We start from the raw sequence: 26219 nt of genomic DNA, 5'->3' as shown, positions 1-26219 counted from the left end.
AGTTGTTTCTATTTTTATTGACCCTGGATATAATTATAGTTATGTTGACCCTAACTTGGTGGATAAGCCTGGTTTGAATAAAGAAGTGCATGTAGAATCTTGGTTAGTGCAATTGGATATAGGTACAAAGAAGAGAGTTCATCATTTGGTAAGATCTTGTGCATTTGAGTTGAATGTATTCCTACCTCGACACATTTGAATGTATTTCCATTGGGATCATATAGTATGCTTTTGGGCATGGACTGGCTGTTTCTTCATAAGACCAAAGTAGATTGTTATGACAAGGCCATTGATTGTTTGGATGAAAATGGAGAACAAAGAATCTTACAGGGTAAGAAGAAGGCAACATCAGTTAGGATGGTGAAAGCTATGCAGGCCAAGCATAGTTGCAAAAAAGGGTGTGTTATTTATAGTGCATATTTTAAGTGATAAAGGTAAGGATGTTGAGGATGCAGAGGTATTGAGAAGGTACCCATTTTTACAACAATGTCGGGATGTGTTTCCAACAGAGATTTCAACTTTTCTACCTCACAGAGAAGTAGAATTTTCTATTGCGTTGGTACCAAGGGCAGCACCAACATCAAGGGCACCATATAGAATGAACACTCCAAAGTTAGTAGAGTTGAAGTTACAGTTGAAGGAAATCCTTGACAAAGGATACATTAGGCCAAGTTTATCACCTTGGGGTGCATCGATATTTTTTGTGAAGAAGAAGGATGGTACTCTAAGGTTATGCATCGATTATAGGTAGTTGAACAAAGTGACCATAGAGAACATATATCCATTTTCGAAGATTGATGACTTGTTTGATCAGTTGAAGGGAGAAGCAGTGTTCTCAAAGATTGACTTGAGATCAGGACATCATCAAGTATGCATTAAGGAAGAGGACATATAGAACACTACTTTTTGAACCAGGTACGTGCATTATGAGTTTGTTGTAATTCCATTTGGTTTGACTAATTCTCTAGCTACCTTTATGTGCTCGATGTGTAGTGTGTTGCATCCTTATCTGGACAAGTTTGTTATTGTATTCATTGATGACATATTGATATATTCTAAGAATGAGGAATAACTTGCTAAGGATTTAGCGGTAGTGTTGAGATTTCTAAGAGAGCATTAGTTGTATGCTAAGCTTAGAAAATGAAAGACAATGCTACATTACTTGGGGCATGTGGTCTCCAAGGAAGGTATAGCAGTGGATCCAGAGAATATAAGGGCTATCATGGAGTGGGAAGCTCCTAGAAACATGGATGAGGTAAGATCATTAATGGGACTAGTATGTTACTATAGGAGGTTCGGAAGGAACTTCTCTTGGATTGCATATCCTATTGCGTCATTGCAAAGGTAAGGTAATAATTTTGAATGGTCAGAGGAATGTGCAGCAAATTTTGAACAATTGAAGTAGTTGTTGACAAATGATGCAATGCTAAAGACTCCAGATCTGAACAAGGAGTTTGTGGTGTGTACAGATTCCTACAAGAGACAACTTGGTGGAGTCTTAATGGAGGAAGGATAGGTAGTGTTCTATGAGTCACGGAAACTGAATGAGCACGAGAAAAATTATCCAACACATGATCTTTAGCTGGTAACGACCATCCATGTTTTGAAGATGTGGAGGCACTATATTCTTGGAAGGAGATTTGTATTAATGAGTGATCACAGTGGGTTGAGGTACCTATTTGACACACTGAATATGAATTCCAGGAAAGTATATGGTTAGCCATGATTAATGAGTTTGATTTTGACTTGAGGTACATCAAGGGTAAAGAGAACAGGGTTGCAGATGTTCTTAGCAGGTGGATACAAGTGAATCATAGAGCAACTATGAGTTCTTATAGGACATATTTGTAGGATCAGATCTTACAGGCAGATCACCAGCATGAAAAGTACATGGAGCTTATGCATAGGTTACAACAAGGTACAAGTGAACTGGGTGTGGACTATCATCTTACAACAAATGGCTTGACCAAATTTAGGGACAGGATATATTTGCCAAACAGTAGTGAGCTCAAGAAGACTATATTAAGAGAGCTTCATGTGAAACCATATGCAAGTCACCGAGGATATCAAAATACATTGACAATAGTGAAGAAGTTTTATCATTGGCTAAATTTGGAAAAGAACATGGTAGATTTTGCGGCTAGATGCTTAAACTGTCAACAAGTGAAGGAAAAATGTAGGAATCCAAGTGGAATACTATAGTTGATTATGATTCTAGAGTGGAAGTGGGAGGTTATTTCCATGGATTTCATCATAGGTTTGCTGAGGATATCTAGATAGCATGATTCCATCATGGTTGTGGTGGAAAGGTTGACAAAAGTAGCGCACTTCATTCCAATGAAGTATACTTATTTAGCTACTGATGTAGCACAGATATTCATCAGAGATGTAGTGAGGCTGCATGGTGTTCCAAGGAAGATTGTGTGAGACAAGGATGCTAAGTTCACTTCCATGTTTTGGAAGGAGTTGTTTGCAGGTTTAGGGACATAGTTGGCCTTCAACGCAAATTATCATCTACAGATAGACAGAGAGGGTCAACAGGATATTGGAGGACATGTTGAAGATGTATGTGATGCATCAGCAGAGGATATGGGAGGAGTACCTTACGTTGGTTGAGTTTACTTGTAAAAATGGGTATCAGGAATATTTGAGGATGAGTGTGTTTAAGGCATTGTATGGATGACGTTGTAATACTCCCATTAGTTGGAGTGATCCAATGAACAAGGTCTTAATTAGACTAGAAATATTGTAAGATATGGAACATGAAATGCAGGTTATCAAGAATAATCTAAAGGCATCATAAGACAGGAAAAAAAGTTATGCAGACCGGAACATAATATTTAAGGACTTTCAAGTTGGGGAATATATTTACTTGTGCATCAAGCCCAAGAGGAGATCCTTGAGGATTGGATCATGTGCCATGATGGCACCTCGATTTTGTTGACCTTTCAAGATTCTTGAAAGGTTTGGACTAGTAGCCTATTGACTTTCACTGCCTTCGATAGTAAAGTCCATGATGTTTTCCATGTGTCATTACTTAAGAAGTATGTTAAAGATGTTGATCATGTGATTGACTGGTATGTATTGCATGTGGAGCAAAATGAAGAATTCCAGCTAGAACCTCAATGTATATTATAGAGAAATGTGCTCATGCTCTAGAACCAAGCAATCGAGCAGGTTAAAAAGTAGTGGAAGCACTTTGGGCCCGATGAAGTTGTTAGGTTCCTATACCAATAGGTTTCATTTTTCATGATTGACTATAGAAGAGCCAAATATGTTCATCCTTTCATGCTGCAAAGGTTACATATTTTGTAAACAAATGAAGAAAATTAAAAAAATGAAAAGAGGGTATGCCCTAAAATAAAAATCAAAGGACAAAAAGAATGAATTGGTCAGAAAAAATGATAAAAATGAACCCCAAACCAAAAGACCAGGAAAGTGTGCTAGTTTAAATGCCACTACTGTTCCATTTTTGAAGAATTTCATTGTGTACAGGTGGTTGATTCTTGACACAGTTGATGAATAGCCAGACAGTTCAATCCTGGTTAGATCATGTTTGAATTTACCTATCTTTAGAATAGAGAATAAAGATATGTCCAAACAGCTCAAGCTTGGCAGATGAGTAGGTAGGTAGAGAAACAAAGGAGCCCAACTGCTTAATTTGGGCCCTTGGAAGAGATAAGGGTAGACTTAGATAGGAGAGCATTCAAATGAAAAAGAGGAAAATCAGGGCTTAAAAGGAAGAAAAAATGCTAGGTGTATTAGGCTGGGTAGGCAGTTTGAGGTTGCAGAAGCAAGTTTGTGATCATTTTTTGTCTTGTCAAGAAAGACTTATCTCATGGATGTCACAAGTACCATGGTAGTTGTTTGGTTGTAAAACAGTGGAGCATGACTAATTTCCCCCCTCATTCCCCCAAGTACCCTTACTGACATCCCCTCAAGGACATTGGGATCTGCCCAGTAGTCCTAGTTCACTTCATTTTATGATAAATACTAAGTGGAACTTTGCGTTTACTTAGTCAAAACAAGCCACATTTCTTGTGTAAAAGATCTTACCATTTTACTTCATTTCCCCAAAAACCTAAGTTATTACCTTATAAACTTAGCGTTACCTATCCATAAAATCATATTAACATTAACTTTATTGTATAGCTCCTTTATCATTTTCCCACCCTATTCTATAAAAAACTATACAAAAAACCCAAAAAATACATAATATCCCTACCCCTGGCAATTATAGCCATATAACACAGTTTCGGGAATTATTAGTCCATTTGGGACCTTAATAATAACCCTTCTGCGTTCATAAACCATTGGGGTTTATTTGACATCCGGTTAAATAAACAACCACATTGAAAAGCCCACAGAAACCATTTATTAACTCCTGGCACACATATATATAATGGGATTCGTTTGACATTTGGTTAAACGAATAACCATAGCCGCCAACGTAAACCACATAAAACCCATAATCAAAGGTTTTAAACCCTCGCAAACATTATTTAATGCCGAAATATTAACGCGGGTTCCTTATCATAAACCTCCGCCACTTACCTCACCCGTCGGCCAGCCGATCCCGCACCATAGATCCAACGGCTGGCGGCGATATCGGAAGCCCTTATCTGCCGAACATTAGCGTCCGGGGATTGGCGGTATTGCTGTCGTACCCCTGCCACGCGTCAGCTTCCCGGCATGATCGGAGCCCCCTCCTCCAAAACCATCATGGCCCTAAGGCGGTGCGGGGAATACCGCTTACCGCCCCACTGCCTACCCCCTGACGTCATACCCACGTTGTTAGAAAATTATATATTACGGAGCAATGGAACACATAAAATATTGCAGAAATATAAACACAGAAAATGCACAAAACAAGAGAGACACAAATATACGTGGTTCACCCAGTTTGGGTTACGTCCACCCGGAACAGCCAGTCCTTCCTTTCTATTATCCAGCAAAATGAAGAGACACAACCTACAGCAAATCCGCTATAATATCCTCTGTTTTCTCTCACAGTCTCACCTCTCTGTTTCTCGCTCACATAATACACTTCTATCGCACAGCCTCAAATACAATGCCCTCATACAAAGAGAGGGGGTTGCCTTCTAGGGCAAAAACCCTAAACTAAACATAAGTTCTACCATTAGATCATCTGCCTAATGAATGGCCCAGATTGACTAGAAATTACTATACTTTTACAAGGCAATTTTACAGCTATTTTTAGCTTCGGGGGCGCTGCCCCCAAAACCCCCCGCCAGGGGGGGCTCCCAAAGGTCGCAGCCGCCCCCCCTGGACCCCCCTTGCAGCGAATATTTTACGGGCGGCGTTGCTGCCCCCATTTCGAACTGGGGTCCAATGTGGCGATACCTTTGAATATAGAAGATAATCAGGCTCCACACCCAACACACGTCACCTGATGACATCGCATCCACGTCGCCCGCCACCGCTCCGTATCAGTGCCATGTCATCTGCTGACATCACCACCTCGCCTCTGTGTCGTCTACCACATCATCCGACACCTCATCCGACACCTCATCCTCCATACCCGCTACACGACAAAATTACGTCATGATGACGTCATCATAAAAAAGCACCAAAAGCCCAAAAAATCCCAAATTGTGTTAAAAGTCATGAAAGTGATTGTTTTTTGTTTATTTCTATTTGTTCGTTTGTGGAAACCTCTGCATGCGATTTACGACCAATTCGCCACCAAAGTTGCACAGTCTGTCACCCACTGAAAGCAACTCCACAACACGTCCCTCAGCTCGGCCTGCAATTCATATTGTGCACCTAACGCCCATTTGAAGCAAGTATTTACTCCATTTCTCCCGAACCCTCTGCATTTCCAGTTTTTCTCTGTGTCTGAACCCGTGGAACCAAAAAATTGCATAAATTGAGTAGCCAGCTCTTGAGAGATATACCGCCACCATCCCCGTTTTTAACATTTTTGCACAGAGCAACCAATTTTATCCATTTCCACAGTAAACCGGGTTTTTTAAACAAAAACGTAGTGCCGTACCCAAACCTGCACACGATAGCCTTTGTTTTTGTCCTATTTATCAAAAAGAATTCCTCAAAATCCATTTCCCTCTGCAAGTTTTGCTCATTTGGCTAAAATTCAAGCTCATTTTCTCTGCATTCCGCTCAAAGAGCTAGCAAATCCAGCAAATTCAGTCAAAACCCCGGACTAAACTCTGCAATTCCCTGAGAAAACCTCAGAGCTAGTACTCAGTGTTTTGTTGCTGCTTAGACCCATATTCAAACCAAAAACACAGAGAGTTTAAATATGGAGACTCCAGCAGCCTTGAATGTCACTCCTCTCAATGCACTCCACAAGGAATTGGAATCACTACCTTTGGCTGATAGGGATTATCTAATCCAAGACTTGGTTGGTGACAGAAACCACCTGCAGACATTCTATGAGCGGAGGAACAGTTATCTGAATAACAATGATTTTTATGGGATATGGGAATCAAATCTACCCATATACTTCCTCCCCTCTATCAATATCTTCCCTAAGATAATTCACCTCTACTGTGAAAACTATGAACCAACTCAAAGGGTAGTCAAGTCTCCATCTGGGAGCATCCTCTTTCATATAACTCCTGACTCCATCAATCAAATGCTAAATTTCAAACCAACTCAGTTGTTGTTCCCCCTTTCTATGTAATTCTTGCTTGATGAAGGTCCTAAACTCTCCAACTCAGAGATAACCTGAATTGCCCAAATATTTATGAGAGCAGATCGCTAGCCTACAGAGCCACCTCCTTTTCACTATGTATGGTTCAATGAAGTGGGTAAATTACTGGTTGATATGATATCCTATGTTCTGGGTTTCAAGACAAGTGAACATGTTGATGAAACTATATTGGTCTTACTGTCTGCATTTACCCCAGGGCAGCCCCCTGCTGTCAAATACAATTATGCCAAATTCATTGCCAACAAGATACATGACCAACTATTGAAACTAGATAGGGAGGGAGTCTTCAAGTATTCATCCTACATCTATCATCTGTTCCTATATTATCAGCCAGACTGTTTCCAATGCCCCATCAAAAGATTGGACTCTAAAGGAGAAAAGAGGTCTGTGATTTTTTGGACCTCAGTCTTTCATGAAGTCCACAACTCTCCCTATTCTTACTGTGAGTTCATTGACATGTTTGTCTATCCAGTCTCTTCTCTCCTAAAGAGAACTCCTCCTCCTAGACTGTCTTATGATATGCAGAAAATATTGCAACTCTCAAAAAACTACAAAATAGGTGACTGGTACTTCTACCAGAATCACACTGTCATCAGGATATATGGTTGTGACTTGTGCCCCTACAGGCTGCCAAGATATGTGCCAATGAGAATATTTGCCTTGGAATATTACAGGCAATTTATCAATTTAGATTTGACTCATTTCCATAGCACCAAGAAAAAGGCTCAGTTGAAATTCAGAGACCAACTAGGCCCCTATGTCATGAACAAAAAAGAAGGATGGCAAGATGCTGATCAGATATTGGGTGAAAAACTCAGATTAAAAAGGAGCTTTTGGTGGGTACCCTATGACCCAAATGGCTTTATCAATGCAAGAAAAATAAAATATAGGTTGTCAGCTTATGAACATTGCAAAATCTCAGAGATAGAACAATTTGCCAACCAAGATGAGTGGGTAGAAGGCACACTAGTTGAACAGCTCACTGAGGAAGAGATAATGGAGAAAAATATGAAAGATTTGGAAAAGACTCTTGACTTGGATTCTTTTGGGCAGGTGTCATTCAAACTACCACAGCAAGTCGGAGAAGGCACATCAACTGCTGCAGCTTCACAAGCTGCCCAAGAAAGGACTACACCAGCAGCAGGTACAGCAAAAGGTAAGGAGGTAGTAGATACAAAGCCAGAAACAATGACAGACCAGCCAACTACCTCAAAGGAATAGGGTCAAGGGCAAGCCTCTCCACTACATACGGAGGCACCACAGATTCCAGCATTACAGACTCCTCTCAATGAGGAAAGAAGCAAGAAACGGGACAGGGAAGAAACCACACCTGCAAGTGGGTCAACATAGCAGTCAGAGGCCAAAAGGCAAAGAGTAGATCCTCTACCTAAAGAGGAAATTAGTGAAGAAATCACAGGTAGTCTAAGGAGGGAGAGGGAAACCATCCAGTAAACATCCACCTGATCTCACAGACAAGAAACGGAGAGGCAACATGGTATGGAGGGGTCCTCCTCTAAGCAGCAAAGTAAGCAACCATATGGTATTAAAGGAACATTCATGGAAATTAAAGTCCAAAATGAATTATTGAGAATACAGCTTTATGATCAACTTCTCAAAACAACACCCTCCAAACAGCAAAGACTGATGGCAGCTTATGACATTAAGGAGGAAAAAATGATCTTAAGTCATTTCAAGCCTAAAGTTCAACAACCACAGACAGTTGCGGACTACATAAAAACAAATCTAGAAGTCCTCACCAAAGACATACACCCAATGGACCAAATTGAACTGCACAAGCAAACAGGCAAAATGGTCTATGCTACATTGGTAGACAAGGCAATGCTGGCCCACCAATTGAAGGAGTCATTAAGCAATACATCTGCTCAATTGGATTTGGAAAGAATATCTTCCTTGGCTAAAGACAACAGAATAAAGACCCTGGAGGAAATTATTGTTGAGCTAGGGCATGATCCTAAGGATGCCAAGGGCATCAAAGCCCTCATAAGGAAAAAGGAAGAAGATATTGCTGCACTTAGAAAGAAATTAACGCTGCCTGCAACCATGCACCCACAAACTACAGAACTTGCACAAGAAAAGGTAGAGGGAGATACTATGGATTTGCTGATGAGGATGAATCAAAGGATAATTCAAATGGAGCAAGAATTGGAAAAATCATTGCGAGCCAAGCAGGGAGAGTCGACCTCCCAGCCACCTGAAACAGCTCCAACAGTTGCCACTGTCCCTCCCACACTTGCAGCAGCAATCCCTCCTATCATCCCAGCATCAACAACAGGTACATCAACCACGGATGCTTCAGCAGCAGCAATAACAACACCAGAATCTAGCATGAGTATGGAAGAAATGATGAGAGCAGTAAAAGAGCTAGAAGTCCAAATGTCAGAGCTAAAATAGGCCAAAGAAAATTTGGCCAAGCTAGAGGTAAGATATGACAAATCCAAGGTAACATTGGTTGAAAAAGCAAGAGAAATAAAGGCCTTGGATAACAAAATAAAATCCTTAGAAAAATATATTACTCTACATAAAAATCTGTCTGAAATCAAGTCAATTATGTGGACCAAAATTGGCCAGTCTATTACTAACCAATGGCAATCAATTCAGACAATACATGAGCAAATAGAAATGATAGAAATAGCCCGAGTAGAGATTCAAAGGGCCAGGGCATCATTGGGAAATATGCCCGAACAGGCCAATAGAATGATTCAATTTTTGAATACTCATACCAAAGAACAACTAGCAGCTCTAGACATCAGGAACAGAACAGACACCATTTTGATAGTGAAAAAGGTGTTGACCCTGAGAAATTTTGTTCAAAATCTGGAAAGAAAATGTCAGGAAATGCAGGCAGAAATAAATGCCTTTACAGAAAAGTTTGCAATGTTACAGAGCAAAGGGTTACCCAGCTTATTGACTAGCAATGGGAGACTGTTAACATAGGAACAATATGCTAACAGGGTTAATACCTATGTTTATAATCAAATTACAGCATCATTCAGCATTTCAGAAGACACAGTGCCTCCCTCTGGACAGAGTCTATATGACAAATTAGAAAATCTGTTCTACATTGAACATGAGATAAATCATCTTTTTGAAGTCCAGCCCAACTTCTACAGGTATACTGAAGCTGATGAGACACTAATAAAAATACAAAGACATCAGTTGCCAACAGACCAATGGTGGCAGGGAATGCTGGAGGTTTTACCGAGGTAATTTTGGTTCTTTTTCTTTTTTGATCAACTACATGTCAGCAAATTCAAAATGCACGGGCCACCTGTCAAAGAATGAAAATAGCAGAAAGAGGAAATCAGGTTGGGACTGTAGCGCATTAAAGCAAGACCAAGCACCGATGACAAGGTCGGGACAACAACATAGCAAGACAACAAACACAGGAACGCAGAGTAAAGACGCAGCTACCAGCCGACTCACTCAGTCCAAAAAGTCAAATATATCTGAGAGATTAAACAGCCAGCACACCAACATCTACTGCTGCATTCATTTCTCTCATTTACTTCATTTGTAGAGTGGGTGAAGGAAGTTATTGCTTGATATCTTATCTACACGATATTTTGTATCTCCTTTTTGTATAAATGCCTCCCCATGAGATGTATTCAGGGTTGGTGATTTTCTCTCTAGACTGTGCTGTAACTCTGAGACTGTTTAATACAAAGGCTTTTGAAGTTCATTGCTGCTGGACCGTCTAAATGTGGATTTGATGTTCTGGGACCTGCTACAGAATTCCTGTGTCTTTCTATGGATCAATAAGTTATTCTAAACTGCATTTTGTGTCTTCTGTGTTTGCAAAATTCATATATGTTTCATAATCTTAGTAATAGAGAAAAAGAAGAGACCAGAATTTGTTTAAATACACTCTGTGCTCAATCTCTGTTGTTATTTATGTTTTCTTTAGAGTTAGCATAAACAGGAATTCTTAGTTGTTCCTGTTTCCACTGATTCTCTCACTTTGAATATTGCTTAGGAATTCTTTACTGCTCCTTGATAATATTCATGCACTTTCCCTCTACCAACATGATGAAGGATTCTTAACTGCCCTTCATCCACTGGCTTACATTCCACCAATTTCCAGATTTTAAGATTGTTCCAAGATCAATTATCTTGCTTTGCAGTATTGCCCTTTATCAAAGAAAACACTCTCAGCAGTTCTTCCTCATTGACCCCATTTTCCCAATGGTATAAACTGTTTTAGACTTGCATCCCAACTCTGTTTAAGATCACCATCCAACAAACTTAAAACCAAACCCTGTGCATCATAACTAGTGTAAAATACTTCAAAAACAAAGCTAAATTACAAAGAGAGAGCCCTCTCTGGTTGCAGATTGGCTAGAATCTGCAGCTAAAAGACTGGTTAGTGGTTACCTCGGCCGTATTCCCCCCTTAGAGCTTTCCTAGGGAACAACCTGAGTGATAACAGAAGTTACATGGGAGATGGCGGATCAGATGTGGGCTATGTATCCTTCTCTATTCATTGGCTGAGCGAATTTTTTTGGCATATGTTTTGGTGTGATGTTTTGGTATATATATATATATATATATATATATATATATATATATATATATATATATATATATATATATATATATATATATATATATATATATATTAATGTAAATACCACCATGAGCTATGTTATAAAGATCTAATAAGCGGCATGGGTGTCATGTTATTATGGTTATTATGTTGTTATGTGTCATGTTGGTTTTCTTCTCAATAGGTTGATCATTGTAAATATTGCATCGAGCTAAGTTATAAAGCTCCATGGGAAGTATGTTTTGATTACAACATTCTTGTTGGTTGTAGGTGTCATTAAACACCGAGGACAGTGTTCCCCCACGGGGGAGGGTTCTGTAACAGCCCTGGTGAAAATTCCATGTAAATTAAAGTTAATAAAGGAAAAAAAATAACCATGGTCATGGGACACTTATTCCAAGCTGAATGTTGGGAAAAACATCCTAGTGTTGGTGTTCATTTGGTTTATTATGGCTAAGGAAATTGGCAAATGCAATGACAAAGGCTTTGGAAAGGCATGAGGAATTAATTGGCATTTTATCTATGAAAATAATGGAATTAGGAGAAAAGGAAGGTGAAAGGTTACATGTTGCACGCGAGGATGAAAATGAAGGAAAATAATGGAAAATTGAAGAAAGTAGAGGCCTCATTAATAAAAAGGCATCTCAGGATTAGTTGGTACCTTTTGTCAATTTCGTGTTGGAGCTCTCTCTCTATTCTCTCTCTCTCACACTCTTGGATGCTTACAGTTTTCTTGGAGGACTTCAGCATTGGATCAAGGAAAGCAAAGGAATGACAAAGAAGGAAAAGGGATCAAAGATCAGGCAAGGAAGAGTAGGATCATGTGGCTACAACAATATTATTTGCAGGTATCCTGTTGCATGTATGATTTCCTTGCTAGTTTTGGCATGCATGGTTATGCATGTGTGTTCTTGGTTCTCTTGTTGTCATTGGCATGGGTTTTTCTAGGTGTGAAAGTGTTTTTCAGCCTTGCCTTTCCATTTTCGAATAGCCATGGTGTGATGGGGTTCTCATATTTTAGTTGAGTTGGATTTCTAGATGGATTCGAAACTGAGTGAGTTAGTCTCCGAAAGAATGAAAACATGGCCTAGTGATCCCTGAATCAGACTGTCGATTGTGGTAACGCCTTGGCCTAGTAACCCCTGACCTAGAGTGTGGTTTTCGATAAAGCCAAATTTTTTGTTACCTCGGTGGGCCTAGGAATCCTCAACTAGTGAATGGAGGTATATACAGTAAAGCCTTGAGGTGGGTGCCCTTGATTAGGCCTAGGAATCCTTGGCTAGTGAATGACAGGATATACGATAAATCCTGGAGGGTAGATTCTCAGTTAGGCCTAAGGATCCTCGATCGTTGTATGGTGGGATGTATGGTAAATCCTAGAGACTAGGAGATAGGCAAATTCCTCATGGCGTAGGTGGAGAAATCTAGTGGCATCCATGCTTGTTTAGGGCCTAGTGATCTGGTTGGGATTGTAGTAAAGACTAATTCTATTGATGAGGGTGAGGTGGTTTAGCCTCGAGAAGCCCTAGTTGATTTCTGGTTATGAGTCCCACATTCACGCTTGGAATATGGCATGGGGGTGATTGGCTGAAAGAACGATTGGGTTCAACTAATCTATGGTCGAGTGGTTCGTGGAACTCCCATAACTGGTTGGTTTTTTCACTCATTAATAAGATCTCTTTTCCTTGGTATTTCATGTGTAAATGTACTAGATTATATGTGGATTTTATGGCTATTGTATCCTTGTTATTTATGTTGTTTATATGCTAGTTATGAGTATGTTTTATGACAGTGATGATGTATGGCTCTCATCATGTTTTGATTTGTAAATGAATGAAAAATGAACATATGACCTAATAGATGATAATAAAACTAATTTGATAAGACACCAATTCTTCTTAGCGATTCTCAGATAAGTATGAGACCCTATGCTGAGATCTGTTGTTATGACCTGTAGAATGCATATTTGTGACATGTTTGATGAAATGCATGTCATGGATAGTAGGGTTCCTATCAAGTCATTAATCAAGTATTTACATTAATATCATTATTTCAATGTCATTTTTCATTTCTGGAAGTTTCATGAAGTTCTAGGCAATGAATTGAGACCTAGGCCTGAAAAGTGGCACAAAATATGGGGTTTCTGGCTCAGAACTAGATGACAAAGTCCCCAGTCGTTGGCATGCCCTTGCCATGGGAGCAATTAGAGGGTCCTATTTGCATGCATGCCCATGTTATGGGAGTGACTGAGGCTATATGTTAGTAAAATGTCAGGTTACCTCAGGGTTTGGTCACCTGGAAGGGTTGGTTGGCTCTTGAAGGTTCTGTAACATGTGTGGAAGGTCAGATTGGTTGTGTTTTGTCGGTTCCACTTCCTTAACTACACATGGGGAGTCGAATCAAATCATAGTAACCTCTCATCACATGTTTACCCTAGCAGACCAATTAACTTGGGTAAACGTGCGAGAGGTGGTTACAGGAGAGATCAGAAAGGGAAGATTTTTCCTCTCTCTATTCAAATGTAAAAATGACATCCCGTGAGTCTTGAGTGGGATCAAAATTAACATCATAAGAAATTGTTTCTTCGAAAGATTCAACAGGCATGAAAAAATTATGGAACATGTTAGGATAATGAGGGAGAGGCAAGAAAGGAGAAACATTGAACTTCATCACAAATTCTTGTTCAAAAACCGAGTCCCACACATAGTTATTGTGAATGATATTGCAAGTTTCTGGGTTAACACTAACTCCATCCTAAATTTGATCCTCATGAACATCAAAATAAATGATTGAAACGGGTGGATATAACAACTCACAATCAAGAGGACTAAAGGAACCAACGGATGGAGAATGGGGAGAAAAAACATCACTAGAAAAGTCAGACCCACAGTCCAAACTTGCATTTAAATTTTGAATATTTGGGGTGGGAGAAAATGGTGGTAGACAAATGGATGGAATCTCAAGTTCTCCAGACTCAAACTACGTTAATGGAGTTGTTTGATGAGAATAAGGCAAAGAGTCACTTGGAACAACAACTTCTTTCATCACAGATTTAAGAGCTCCATAACTAGTGTATGTTGGGAGACTTTCAAAGGATTCATATTCTGCTGGATTCATCAAAATCTGAAAAATAAATTCAAACTTCCCTTCCATGAAATTCCAATCAATATCATCCTTAGAAAATTCATAATAGAAATGAATGAAGCGATCATGAAAATCATTAAGAGATTCATCAGGTGCTTTTCTAAGATGCATGATTTTCTTATAAACAAATTTATAATCATACTTGTCAAGGGCGTAGTAGAGATCCTTAAAAAGATGTTCGAAAGAGTGAATAAAGGCAGTTGGTAATGTGTAACACCATTCCTTAATGTGTGCTTCAAACATTAGAATGAACAACATGCAAAAAATATCCTCATAGTGAATATCGTGATGAGTGTGAAATTCAATAAAACAAGCAGTGTTCTCAAGAATGGTTGTCCTGCCCTCGCCATCAAACTTTAGATTTGACAAGTCATGAATTATCCCCTAGGCCACTTTCAAATTTTCAGTTCTAGAAAAACATGTTGGGGTTAAGATATGGGAATAATACATTCAAAAGACAAGTAAAGTTCAAAATAGACTTCACAGGCTCAACTTGTCATATGGCTCTCCTTCTAGTGCCATAAATGTTGATGGTGTTGGACCCGCCAACATTCAGGGTGTCTCCCTGATATGAAGTACCAATTAGAACTCACACCATTCGGATTAGGAGCCCCATCTAGAATAAGGCTCGGTTTCCAAAATAGTTGGTTTTAGTGTTATGCCTTGGCTGCAATAACACATAGAATGATGTATTCATGACTTTGGTGAAGCAAGTGTATAACTCTATGAAGGGTGAAGTGAAATGCATGATAGGTTCTAACACAACAGGGGGGGAAGTAAGTGAGCACCTTAGAAGCCCATAATAGTAGGTAGCTTGAAAGGAACACATGAGCATAAAAGGAATCATAAGTTATCTTCCAAAACAATTCACAAGACAACTATGATTGAAAAACATCATAGCATGAAACCAACAAGATTCTCACTAATGAAAATGAAATATTTCATAAGCATTAGCGTAAATGAAATTAAATATATTGCAAACACACCAAGAGTAGTCATACTGTATTCACAACATATGCATGAAAGGGTGTTGAATATAAGCTTTATTAAAGCGAAAGTCCCAAGCATACATATGCAATTGACTAACCACTAGTCCCAATAGTGGAACATGAAGCCAACAAGTGCTCCTCCAAAGAAATATACTCCCTCTATGTTAAGGAGGATCCAAGGCTCAAAACTCCCAAGCTTCTGCACCTAAGCCAAAATCCTGACCAAAATCCCCTTACATGAATAATGAGGGTGTATTTATAACAAAAGGAGTGCATATTCATCTCCCTTTGTGACTCTTTCACTTGCCTCATGACTATTTGACTTCTTCCAACCATGACCTTTAGACTTCATTACAAAATGACTCTTCACATTCCACAATTGACTCTTGGAATTTCACTTACAATTAATTACAAAAAAAATATTATATTATCGCTCATACCCATGTAAGACAAAATTGGGTAGAGTCAACTAGATAACCTAATAAGATAAGACAGGTCGAACTTGAGTTTGGGGAAACTACAACTCAGCCACTTCAACTTGTAATTTCTACAACTGCGCGATGAATTCCCCAAATTGTGTGACGGGATCAGGCTAGAAGTAGACTCTAGCCTCCATTGCATCTGGGTACACTGCCTTGGAACTGGTTTGAAACCAATGTACTTTTGAATATTATTCATGTTCACCTCCACATCTTCCTTGGTGGCGATCTGCTTGAGCTAGTCCAAGTATTCTTCAACCTCCTGCCTGAATTTTTTCCTTCCTTTGGCTTCAATGAGTGAGCCAAATGAAGGGATCTTGTGTGATTTCACCATGAAGTCCATGATGTTATATAATTGTGCATATGAGGCCTGAATGTTGGTGATGAATGATCCAAGCTGTTTGTTACTCTGGATGATCTCCAACTTAGCCTGTTGCCTTGTTTTATTTATCAATTCGGATGGTGCCCCTTTATGTTGCAATGATACTCATGCACGACAATGATGGATGTATGAAAAACCCTGAGGGATTTAGCATTATATTTTCACTTTTGTTGCATGAAATGCAAGTGGAAAATTGTTTTATGCATGGTGAAAATCTCCTCATAATGGTTATGCATGTATCTCCCAATGCTGATACTTTCCCAAGTATGGCTGCCTTGAGTTCTTCCAGATATACCTGTCTAGGAGCTGCTTTCTGGACCTCTGCTTGGAGCTGCTCAATTTGTTGCCTTGTATCATGTAATTTATTTCCCATGTGTCTGTTCTCGGCCATGAGATACTCTGTGTTTGACTTATTAGCACCCATAAAGGCCAACTTGGATGTAGCAATGGCTTCTAGATTCCTCCTGGGATCCATCACAATAACACTTTCTCTAATGAAACCAGGAGATGTAAGATCATCCAAAAAGTGTTTATTTATTTCTTGTAAAATCTTCTTCTAAAGCTCATCATAAGTTATATTATATGTATCCATGACTGGACCATCATCAAGATGAACAATTTCCTCTTCTACGCTTGGACCTTTCTCTACTATCAGAGAAGGGGGAGACTAAGTAGTGATCTACGATGTGGAAGGCATGAGATCAACATCTTGGTTTAGCTGTTCAAGTTCCATCTCCATGTTTTGAATTACTATCATTTCTTCAAGTTCTTGAGAAAGTTCCTTCTCCTGTAACTGTTTGTTCTTTTCTTCTAGTAGTCGGTTATGTTCCTCTTCTTCTTATTACTTCCATGTTGCTTCTTCCTCTTGTGTTCTCCACCTTTATTCTTCCTCTTGTTTCTACCTTTCTTCTTCTACTCTGTTATGCTCTTTTTATTCCCTCTGCTTTATTTCTTCTTCCTGCTTCCTTTGTCTCCTCTTCTTTTATGATGATATGGCCACTTTCAGGATGATTGGATCTACTTTCATCTTGTGGCACTTCTCTTCTGTTGGACTATGCAGAAGCTTCATCTTTCCCTTTCCGCACACTGGGTTGCACATTTCTATTGGTTCTACCTTTGGAGTGACTTCTCTATGATGAGTAGTCTATGATGTTCCTACGAAGATGATGGTTTGCGGGGCTTTACACCATTGAAACAATTCTTCATCCTTTCCTCTTCGGGCCTTAAAAATGTCCCAATCGGATATTGGAAATAAATCTTTGCACAATTTTCTTTGCAAACATTACTAGGATCATACAGATTGTAATCCATTTAACTGAATGCAAATTTCTCTATATCTTTTCCTTCGATGTCAGCAACATTAAGGTTTTTGATCTCTATTTGCAAAGGAAGAGTGGGTCAAGGTTCTTTCTTCTTCCTCTTCAAACCTACTGATAACCATGTGGAATGATGATAAGAAACTTCTCGCATGACCAACTTGTTGGTGGCATACCTTAGTAGAATGTGTGGAGGCTTATTAATCCCAAACACTCTAAGGAAAGTGTCATCCAGTGAGGCAAACTAATCTGATAACTCTGAAATTTCTTCCATCACCCCATGTGACATGAAAGGTGGTTCTTCCTCAAAGATAATGTTGTATAATGGAATGAGGAAGTGATCAATCAGCTTTTCCATTACTTCTTTGTATCTACACTTTGAAAGAAACTTGCAGTAAATGTGCACAACAGGTTCCTCTGGTGACGAAGTCCAACTCATGCAAGGAAATCAGTTCTGGGCATAGATTACATCCAACAAATAAACATACATGTAAAAGTTGGCTTGCTTACCCTTGGGAGGGTTTTTAGTATTAGTCACATGGGTCTTAAACTATTGAGCCAACAATTCTGACCAGTTAAATGGTTTTACTTCATTCACAACTTGATTTAGCAAGAATGACCAGTCTTCTGGAAAAGTATCACTACCACTTTGACCATAGATATGAAAACATAAGACTATCAAGTACTGATAAGCCTTCTCGAGAGATTTGGTATTGTAAGTGTTGTTGGGTGTTTGGAAAAATTTAGAAGAATGTTTCACCCAACCTTTGATGACACCCTTTATTCTCAAGTAGCTGGTAATTGCATAAAAGTGGGAACCCATGTATGATTCTGGTAGTGGTAAATGATACATAAGAAGATAGTCATGTGCCATAAAAGAGGCAAGCCTTTGTCCACTGGAATTGTTAATTTTCATGGTGTTGGTATCCGTATGTGGCAGAATCCAGTTGACAATATATGCACATGGAAAAACTAGGTACCTACATGCAATCTTATGTAATCCTGATGCTTTGACATTGATGTAGACCTACCAATCTTCAATATCTACTTTGAAACTGCTTGCTGAGAATAGCTCATTCACCTTATACCATGTAATGTCTAAATATTTCTCTATAAATAACTGAGTGTCTGAGAAAATTGGAAATTTCACTGGAGTACTCTGAACTACCTCCTTGGTGCTGCTTTCTATAGTTCCCTTTGAGATAGATCTCTTGGGAGCCATAGGAATAGTAACTGATAAATAATAGTGCACAAAAAATGCAGTACATGTAGGAGAAAAATTCACTCATAGAAAACATAAGGTAGCTCAAACCAAACAACTCACAAAAAGAGATTGAGGCAACAACCACAAGTCTAAGAAAAAGAACTGTACAATTCCTAGACTGAAGAGAGAGGTTGAGCTTAGGAAATTCACATTGCACACTCTCAACAGGCAAAGGGTAAGCTTGAGGCTTGAGACTGCAATGCGTAGTCTTAGCTTGGGTAGACTGAGGGAGAGACTGCGCATTGTGTAGTCTCAGTGGCCAACGATGAGGCTCGAGCCCTGGAATTGCGTAATGCATAGTTGGGAAAGATAGGGACTTCACATTTCGTAGTCTCAGAGGCTAAGGACAAGGATTCAACCTTAGACTTACTAAATTCACAGTTGGTGATGGCAACTTCTGGCCAAGTTTGAGCATATCTACCCGGGAAGGAGATGGGTAAGTAACAGATTTGAGTGATAGTGAAAGTAAGAGTGTAGATTTGATTAAGAGAAGGCTAGATCAGTAAAAAACAAGTGCATAAAATAAACGAGAAAAAGGAAAAACAAACAAGCACAAGGAGGCGTTGAAACGATGGCCATTGATGGGAAAAAACAAGAAGTTGATGCAACACTTGTAAAAAGTGAACAATGGATAGAACCAACACTTGTACAAGCTAATATAAGTTAAAAACCCATCTAATATGAAAAGAAACAAGAAAAAAAACACTCACAGAAGCGACACGACAAAAAGTGGCAGAAAAAGTGACAAAAGACGACAAAAGCAAAACTCATCCGGAAAAATGATGTAAACTTCACCGAATGCTCCTTGATCTCCTTGGGAAGGCTAGATCTCCAAGATAGAATGTGAAAATGAGATCTAGGGGCATTGTCATGCGGAAAGAGTCAATTTTGCGGACAAAACCGACCTCCCTAGAAAACAAGGCTTTTCTAGTGACAAATAAAACAATCAAGCACTATCTTTCCCTAAATATGCATTTAAAATAAAAGCAACCAGGTGTTTAAGGCTTACCTTTAGTCCAACGCTTGTTTGTAGCAGCCAAGCCTCTTCGATCCAGATGAGCTCCTTCTCCTTGAAGCCTGCATTCACTAACAAGCAAACGATTACATAGCACCTGAATAACTCATATAATAAAACATATTCATCATAAAGACCAAGGAGTATATGAAACAAATTATATATAACAACTTGTTGAGAAAAATGAACTTAATTGCATTAATTGGAAACAAAAGAAACCATTACAACCAGTGCCTTGGTGTTGTGCAAGTCCCTCCCAGGGTCCAGCAAGAGTTCTCCTTTACTTTGATCAGCTCACCCACTTCCAAATGAAGCTAAGAAAGGATTGGAATCTCTCCTCTCAAGCTCTAAAAGGGAGTCCTAATTTCAGCAGCATCTACCCTTAGGAATGTTCAGCTTTCAACCTCCTCTCCCTCTGGCCCAATGCCTGTATTTATAATGCTTTGGAGGAAGTTAATCAGATCCACCATCAATGGGATAAGCTCCTCTTTCAAAGGGGTAGCTCCCCTCTTCATGGGATAAGTTCCTCTTTCATTGGGACGCATGAACCATCTGGAGGCGCTCAATACTCGTCAAACCATCTTCTAGAATGCTCTAGAATCGACCACAAGTAACTTTTTTGAAGTAAAACTTGCGCCTTTTGACCTTTACAGGAGTACGCACCCACCCCTTTACAGACATAGCGTACAAGTACGCAGGTATTATGAACTTGAGGTGCGTACACGCAGGTAAGGGTAAGAGAAACTGCGTAACCAGAGTTATATTGACTTTTAAAGACTTTTCTCTCTTTTTTGGAGTTTGACATGAGGAGCAGAGGTATAATACTTGCCAAGGAGGATAGTATGACTATTGATGGAGCCATACTGACTGTAAATAGTCATGGTGACAAATTTTAGTGTAACAGATTGCCCCCTAAAGTGTGAAGCCTGTAGTAGATTAGGGTTTTATATCATCTAGGAAGGGTGAAGCACTTTATCATTTCAAGGATTATCTTGTGGAGAGCCCAGTTGGAACCTGCAAATATTCAACACAAAATACATATATGAGATCATATCATCGCTAAGGTAGGCATTCCCATACTCAGATCAAAAACTTTAACTAACAGACTAACTACTGCTCTGATACAGGAATGATTTTGCAGTACATCATAATCATAGACTCATGCAGACACAGTATGGACGCAGCCATCTATTTATAATTAGTCTACTATATAATGAATAAAAAACTCCTCGCAGCCTGGATGGTGGAAACTAGATCCAGGGTCTTCATTTCTACTTCCCGAAATAGTACGATTCTATCCATGCGAATAAATGAGTTGATGTCGAACATGGTAGAAACCACTTGATTACCAGTCAATGATGTAAACTGTTAACAAGTGTGAGAGAGACCACCAGTGATGTCAATGGTTCTCAAAGTACCCAGTACAATCCATGAGATGTGAATGAATGTGTTGATGTCGAACATGTCACGGAATCCTTCGATCGAAAGTCAATGATGTAAACTATCGTCAAAGGCGAGAAACCTGCCATTGATGCATGCAGATTTCAAGGTACTGACGATTTCTAGATCATCTTTCTAGATAATGTGCTGATGTCGATAGAAAGCGATCCGTTGTAGGCAAGCCCACAACACGAAATCATAGATCAAGTTGAAGAAATGTAGCTGTAAGGACTGACTCAGGGATGGTCGAGATGGATGACAGGTATTTTGCAGATGAATGGTTTATTTGCAGTGACCTCTTGAACACATAACGACACAACAGATGGCTTGGTGACAATTGACCCAAAGTTAATACCCGGAAACCGGCTGAAGTCTTTCGATGTGGTTTGATCAACTGTTAGGCAAAGGATTTCCCAACCCAGGTGAATGAAAAGTGTCATGTTCAAGAGTGGTGATAAGGTTTCTCTGAGACAAAGGATAACAAATAGGCTCATTTTTCTCTCTTTTCGCCCACCATTTCTGGCAAGTACCTCTTTATTTTTTACAAGCTTGAGGAGGATAACATTTTCTTGATTATAAGCTCATCCTTCGGATGAGTCCAACTTAGTTTAGATTCGAACCCTAAGAAGGAGTGGTCCGTTCCTGTTTGTAATCGAACAGGTCCTTTACTGTGAAATTTTAACGAGTCCAGTATAGGAGAAACTCGGCGTTTTTCAATTTTAGAGAGTCTGAAAAACTTAAGAAGACTCCAGGGTTGACCTTTTTCGTAAATTTGTGTCTCCCAAGCCCGAAAAAGTATAAAATAATACTTGAGAGAACCGCTTGATCTTTACGACCAAGGAGTACTTTCATGATTAGTGTCTCTGATCTGAAAAGTAGAAAGCGATCAAGGACACATCGTTTTATTTCCAATATAGAATTTGAAACGACAAAAATCCGGCAATCTTTTCATGTTTTTACGGTCAGAAAAGGGCTGTAAGAGGACCGTCTTTTAATTCCGTTTTAACGAGTGTAAAAGAAACGCTCAGCAATCTTTTCATATTTTAGGAGTCAGAAAAGGGCTTAAAGATGACTCTAAGGTTTCACTTTTTCGTAAGTTTTAACGAGTTCGAAAAAATGATAAAAATGTACTCACGGTTTTCACTTTTTCGTAAGTTTTAATGAGTTTGAAAAAATGATAAAAATATACTCATATGGCCGACTTTCAATTTAATTTACGAGCAGGAAAAGACGGAAACAACTCGGCATTTTCATTTGTTTTACGAGAATGAAAGATAGCAAAATAATCTCGGGATTTTCATGAGTTTAACGAGTCTTGAAAATAACTGAAATTGACTCGAGATAGGTTTCATTTTTACAAAAGCTTGAAACAAAGAACAACTATGCTTCCAAGTAGTTTCATTTTTACACAAGCTTGAAACAGAGATAAAACTGTGCTTGATGCCCCCTAAGCATAACTGCTAGAGTGCATGCCCCCCAGATTCATTTCATTCAACCAGTTGGATGAAATGAAGGTTCAGTTATGAGATCATTTGAAAGACTCAACCTAAAACTGTAAGAAAATTATGCAAAAACTGAAATAACTAACCTAAATATACAACTTAACATTTATGAGATCTAGTCAAACTCTCGACTCAATTAGAGGAGGATTTGTTTCATTTTTTAACGAGCTCGACACAGGAAAAGAACTATGCTCGGATTCGGTTTCATGTTTACGCAAGCTTGAAACGAAAAACTATGCTTGTTATAAGTTCACATGCCCCCAGCATAATGACACAAATCGAGGTACATGCCCCCCAAGCTTCATTGCATTCAACGAAGTGGATGGAATGAAGGTTTACTTTCGAAATCTTGGAAAGACTCGTGGGAGTTGTTTCATTTTTTAGTGAGGTTGACACAGGAAAAGAACTATCCTCAAAACCCTTGTTTCATTTTTTTAACGAGCTTGACACAAGATAAGGAACTATGCTCATAACTACTCTCTACAATCTACCTATATAACCTACCCTTGTTTCATCTTTTAACGAGGTTGACACAAGACAAGGAACTATCCTTGAACCTGATTCATTTTTTAACGAGGTTGACTCAGTAACAGGAACTGTCCTCGAAACATCCAATTTCATTTTTTAACGAGGTTGAGAGAGGAACAAACTATCCTTGCTTCTACTCTCTACAATATACCTAACAAAAACTCTACTCTAAAAACCTTGTTTCATTTTTTAACGAGCTTGACACAAGACAAGGAACTATGCTCCAGAAGTTCGCATGCCCCCAGCATAATGATGCAAAGCGAGGTACATGCCCCCCAGGCTTCATTGCATTCAACTAGGTGGATGGAATGAAGGTTGACTTTCAATATTTAACTTGAAAAGGGAGTTGTTTCATTTTTAAGGAGGTTGACACAAGAAAAGAACTGTCCTCATACTCACTGATTCATTTTTTAACAAGGTTGACTCAGTAACAGGAACTTTCCTCGAAACATCCAATTTCATTTTTTAACGAGGTTGAGAGAGGAACAAACTATCCTCGCGGACACCTGTTTCATTTTTTAACGAGGTTGGCACAGGAAAAAGGAACTATCCTCGCACCTGATTCATTTTTTAACGAGGTTGACTCAGTAACAGGAACTTTCCTCAAACAACTGATTCATTTTTTAACAAGGTTGACACAGGAAAAGAACTTTCCTCATACTCACTGATTCATTTTTTAACGAGGTCGACACAGTAAAAGGAACTTTCCTCGAACAACTGATTCATTTTTTAACGAGGTTGACACAGGAAAAGAACTGTCCTCATACTCACTGATTCATTTTTTAACAAGGTCGACACAGTAAAAGGAACTTTCCTCGAACTCACTGATCATGGTTTCTAACTAGAAGAAATACATCTCAATGGACACACCTTGATCATGGCTTCCAAGAGATATTCATCAGAAGGAAGAATAGTTCTCTGGAAGGAACACATGTCAAGGGACTCAAAAGGGATAAGAACATCGCGTTCAAGTAATCCCATAGAGTTTTCCATGTCAATTACCGGATCTAAATCAAAGGAAGATGAGCAAACAGTGAGAGGCTCACTTACATCGGTAACTGAAAACATGGGACCAGTTGCCACATAATTAACCCGTGGCGGGGTAGATACCACTTTAGAATCAGGAACATTTAGGGGTGTCATATTATTGGTAGTTGAAACAAGACTAGGGAACGAAAGTTGGTCTACAGTCACAATATTTCCATTGTGAGGGAAAGACATCACGCGAAAGAGTGTCGATACGACAGCTTTCATTGCATAAACATAGTCTCGCCCAAGGAGTAAATTGAAATCCAAGGGACCTTGAACTACCATAAGATCAATACAGACAGTTTTACCTTCCAAGGTAATAGAAAACTTAGGAAGGATCCCTAAAGGTTCACTAATGGTTCTGTTAAAAGCTTTCAGATTCTGCGTAATAGGCACAAGCTGAGGGGAACCCAAAGCTTTCCAAGCAGTTGAGGATAAAATACTAACAGAAGCACCTTCATCTACCTGTGTGCGGCGTATGTCCCTACCACCAACCTTGACAATGATTTGGAAAGGGATGGAGGAAGGAAGACGAGGTTCTGTCAGTCTATTCCAATCAAAGGAAAAGACCTCAGTACTTGGAGGGGGTTCTGTAGAAATAGGTGAAATGCCCCCCGGCATAGAAGAATCTGATGTAACAAGAAGAACCTGAGCGGTATGAAGTTCACTCTCTAAAGGGAAAGTGGGATCGGCCGAATGTGAAATTGAATCGACCACTTGATCAACTAATGGATCATTAACCTGAGTGATATCAGCTTCACTCTCCAATGGAAGAGTGTGATCGACTGTACTTGAAACTAGATCAATCACTCCATCAGTTGACGGTAGGTTGGGAGAAAGTTTACGGTAACCAGTTGGAAATTCTTGCTGTGGAACAGGAAGGTTTTCCAACAATTTCGAGGTTTCATCCATGTGAGGGCAAATGTGAGTTTGATGACTCCCTTTGCATAACTTACAAGGAAACCTAACTTTACCCTTTTTCCCAGGAACCTGACTATCACTGGTTGATGGATCAATGGAAAGTTGATGTGATTTTTCTGACCATACTTCCAAGACCTTTGGAATACCAGGACAATTGATAAGGAAGTGGTCACCCTTACAAAGCCTGCAAGGGTATTTAGGTTTACGATGCATGTCGAAGTTTTCCTCAACACAACTAACACTTACAGTCGTGGTTGGTTGGTTGACTTCTTTCTTATCTTGCTTCTTCTTCTTCTTCTTCTTCTTCTTCCCTTTCTTCTTCTTCTTAGCCACCTGGTTACTAGCATCGAGGCTTTTACCAAGCGAAGAGGAAGAAATGGAGGAAGAAAAATTAGGCGAAGAAGGTAAAGGGTCAACAGAAGGTTGGTGATGTTGAGATGGTGAACTCTGTTGAGGTGAAGCATTCGGTTGAGGTGGAACAATTGGAGTATTTTGGGCCAACGAAGTTGAAAATAACCATATCGGTAATCCTATTGTAAATCCAGGTAATGACAAAGTAGCCATATAAGGAGGACCAACATTTCCAAAGAAAGGAAAAGTACTAGGATCCTCGTTAAGAGGGGTTCCTAGGTTGGTAAATTCCGGAACAGTTGCCATTATATTCAACTTCAGTGAATTTTATTAACAATTTTAAAACTAAAATTAACAATTCACAATTCACACCTAACAATTAAAATTCACAATTCACACCTATGGTCTCTAAAAGTAAAAACCAACAAATTAACACGCGCTATCAAATCTAGGAGTCAAACCACACACAAACAGTAACTTTCCGTACCGAAAACACTAGTTGGTGATGAAATCCAACCTCGCAGAGTTCAATACAGAAATGGCGGGTGGAACAGTTACCCCGGCAACCTGCTTAATGAATAGACTGGCACAAGTTCCT

The sequence above is a fragment of the Pinus tabuliformis genome, chromosome 2_2, assembly GCF_031772625.1.
Source record: "Pinus tabuliformis cultivar Carrire ecotype Pingquan chromosome 2_2, CPIR1, whole genome shotgun sequence".
Taxonomy (NCBI): Eukaryota; Viridiplantae; Streptophyta; class Pinopsida; order Pinales; family Pinaceae; genus Pinus; species Pinus tabuliformis.
Note: the sequence above shows the minus strand (reverse complement) of the source record.